Genomic DNA, 4,268 nt, shown 5'->3' with positions numbered 1-4,268 from the left:
ATGTTCTTTGGAACAGTAACAAGCATGACAACATTTTATATAATTTTCTATAGATTTTTTCAAACCTAACTAAAAGAAGGATTCACGTGCTCTCCTTAATGTTCTATCAATCCCTAAATGCCCTGCATACAGACTTGCATGTACAATGTGGATGGCTCGATTAATTAAAGAGGGAGGAAGAACTACCCGTGCACAAAATTCCCCTCCCCTATTCTCGTGAGCACAATATAAGATATGATTCTCTATAAAAAAAATTCTCACGAGGCACATTCAGAAATGATGGATAACTCTCCAATTCCCCTTTAATCACTGATCGCAATTTTCCCATCCATTCCACTTTTTTCTGTTCCATTTGGGCTTCTTTAATGTCCCAACCTCCCAATTCAATCACACCTGCATCATCAGGGCATTCATTCTGGACAACCCTGGTCATGTCCTCAGTCACCCACATATATTCACCTCTCTCTCTCTCTCTCTCTCTCTCTCTCTCTCTCTCTCTCTCTCTCTCTCTCTCTCTCTCTCTCTCTCTCTCTCTCTCATTTTCTGATTGCTCCTCTGGTGAATTCAAATCCTGTTCTCTATTTTGATGGGGGTCTTCAATATTTTGGTTTCCTTCTTCGTTCCTCTTTTGTGCCCTAGTTGTTACTGATATTACTACACTTCTAGAGAGGGCATAAGCTACCTTGTTAGCTTTACCTTCTATGTGATGAAAACCCTTTATATTAAACTCTAACAATCTTCCAATCCATCTCGCTTGTCAAGATGTCACATCTTACTTAAAAAATATGTCACATGAGGGGTGATGATCACTTTACAACTCAATCAACTGACCTAATAAAAAGAACGGATGCCTCTCCTGGCGTATTGAGGATGATGGATGCCGCTGACTGTAGTGGGTTTGAGGAGAAACTTTTTTTCAATCAGTGAAACGCTGGCTCCTGTGTTGATCAACGCTAGAATGGATTTATCTGGTAGGTCAATCCTAACTGCTAACATTCCTAGCTGACTATTAGGATATAAGGGGCACGGGTCAATGACCATGCCTACAACACCACAGCTCCCTAGTCCTCTCCCTATTGCTGCAGGGGTGAGGTAGGGGGTACCGATGGAGGTCCCATTGCCTGCTCTACCAAGTCCGTCGTCGTCACTCTCACCACTGCCTCGGCTGTTGCTTCTGATGTCATGCGGGGGGTGGGGGGGATCTATCTCCCTCATCTCCCCCTTCCTGTGTTTCCTTTTCCTCGGATGTTGGGCAGGGGGAGGTGTGTGTGTGCCATAGCCCGGCCGTCCTCGGCGTTTTTTGCTGGGCACTATCAACAAAGATGACCGTAGGCTTGACATGTGTAACAGCGGGGGGATCCTTGGGTGGGGTACTCCACTCATCAGGTGCCCCTCTCCCCCACACTGCCAACATCTGAAGACTCTTCTCACCTGCTGACTATGTTCTCCTCTCTCCCACTTTGGGGGATGGTGAGAGCCTCTCATGGATGCCAACATATCGGAATCGAGGCAGTTATTCTCAGTAGTTTTTTTTTCTGGCAAACTGTCTAAAATCTTTTGTATCGTGCTCACTACGTCTGCTAACGAGCGACTGTCATCGAATAAATAACCACATAAATACAGGTTTACGAATCTGCGAATATTTTTACAGGCAATTGCTTTTTTATCACCTTCTGGGAGATTGGGACTCAGGGTAGCAAACAAATGACAATCACGAAAAATGCTAGTTGCAAAACTAAGAACGGATTCACCTTCCCGAATTTGGGGTTTGTTATAGAAGAAATTCCAAAGAAGATCCAAGTGATAAAGAGACTTATAAAGAAAGTTTACATCAATCAACACATTCCATCAAAGAACAATAAGAAGTCCAATATGGTGAATATGCTGATTGATGCATTGGGAAAAAGAATCCCAAAATGGTGCAATACATGTAAGATATTGTATTCAATTGTTAATCCTCAACAACTGATCAGAAAATGCGATGCCTGTCATGTTCCAACACACCCTACATGTGCTGAAATACAGCAAAAAATAAAAAATAGAGACACAAAGGTATTCTGCTCAATATGCTCAGTCTGGATAGAAAATAAAATTAAGTCGACACTGAATCTGCAAATAGTTGAAGAAGAAGAAGAAGAAGAAGAAGAAGAAGAAGAATAAGAAGAAGAAGAAGAAGAAGAAGAGAAAAATGAACAGGATATGTGTAAGGATGCAGAGGAAATCATTGATATAACTTATGATGCCATCCAACAACATACTCATGAAGAAATAAATTATCAGATGGAAACAAATAATAGACCCAAGAGACTCTACCCGGAACTACATACTTTTATGGAAGAGCAAGAACAAGAAAAAAGAGAAAAGAAAGATATAGTCTGTAATAGGCTGAAAAGAGGGAATTGCAGATTTAGTGGAAGATGCTACTACAAGCATCCAAAGATATGCCATAATTATGAAATATATGATAAATGTGCGTATTTAGATGGATATGGAGACGAAAGCAGAGATCTCCATCCAAAAATATGCAAAAACCTAAAAGAAGGAAAAAGATGCAAATTCAACAAATAAATTTCGATATATGCATCCTGCAACCATGAATGAAAGTAAGAAAACTCAGCAAACAGATAAGAAAAATGAAAGCAAAAATGCAACAAAAAAAGAAACAAAAAAACAAAGCTGAGTATATACCGCGCTATGCACGAAAGGCACCAAGATATGATACCTTTCAACCCAAATATGCACAATTAGACCCCAACTACAAAGAATGCATCTATAATGCCAGGGGTTGGTGCAGATATGGGGATAATTGCAGGTATACACAATAAAATAATTATGAAGGCGAAAGAGAAAATATAATAGAAAAGTTGGATTTCTTAATGGCAAAATTCCTGGAAATGAAGAAAAGAACATCATATCAGAACAGGAAGGAAGCATAGGAAAATCCATATTACCAATATTAAATAATGGGGATGAAACACAAACCATAATAGTGATGAATGCACAGGGTCTAGTCACGAGAAACTCTAAAAGGAAAATAGAGTTCTTAGAAGAACTAACCCAAATTGAAAAAATAGATATATTAAATATAAGTGAAACATGGTATTCCCAAGACACCGGCAGTGATGACCAGATAAAGGGTTTCCAAACATATCGGAACAGAACAAATAGGAATCAAGGGAGAACCACAATTTATGGAAGGGACATTAATCAAGGAAACGTCTGTGAAAAATACAGCAACACAGAATGTGAATTGATTGCGGTAGAATTTGAATTTGAAAATCTAGTGAAGATTCTATTATTATTGTAATAATAGAAAAAATAGATGATATATGTAGAAACCATAAAGACTGGAATATACTCCTATCCAGAGGTTTCAACTTTCCTTTCGTGGATTGGAAAGAACGGATAGAAGAAAGTGGTTGTATATATACATATAAAAACGAGAGTAATAGTAGCGCAGAAGATAAGAAGCAATTTGAAAAGCTTCAAGATATGCTATTAGAACATAATATGCAACAAATAAACCACATTTCAACAAGAAAGGAAAATGTCCTAGATTTAGTATTTGTGAATTAGGTGAATTATGTTAAAGAAATAATAGTGAATAACAGGGGAATTTCAGACCACAATGTCATAGAATTAATAGTCCATTCCAAAGCAAGTGGTCGCAGAGATAATCAAAGCACAAAACGTTGGGAAGGATATGGAAAATATAATTTTTATAGTAAGAATATAAAATGGTCAGAAATAAATGAAGAACTGAACAAAGAATGGAAAAATGTATTCGTAAGTGATAATATACAGGTAAATACTGACATACTGTACAAAATACTGGAGAAAATTGTTGAAAAATATGTACCGAAAAAAAACAATAAACAACAGACATGCATACCAAGAGACAGAAGGATCTTATTTCAGAAAATTAGAAAGTGGAAGAAAATGTTGCAAAAGAAAAAAATGTATGGAAAATAATGGAAATAAAAAGTATGATAGAAAATGCAGAACAAAAGATTATACAACCGAAAGAAAATGAAAAAAAGGGACTTAGAAGAAAGGACACTTCAAAATATCAAAAAAAAAACCCAAAGTACGTTACTCCTATGCAAAAAAGATGAATAAAGGGAGGTTAGAAATAGGCCCTCTAAGAATTGAAGGACGGTTAACGAATAAAGAAAAATAAATATGCAACATATTAGCAGAAAAATATAGGAGTGAGTTCACGCCAAGAATTGCGAATGAGAAAAATAAAACAGAAATGAGAGATGAAA

Source organism: Palaemon carinicauda, chromosome 24 (assembly GCF_036898095.1).
Source record: "Palaemon carinicauda isolate YSFRI2023 chromosome 24, ASM3689809v2, whole genome shotgun sequence".
NCBI classification, from domain to species: domain Eukaryota; kingdom Metazoa; phylum Arthropoda; class Malacostraca; order Decapoda; family Palaemonidae; genus Palaemon; species Palaemon carinicauda.
Note: the sequence above shows the minus strand (reverse complement) of the source record.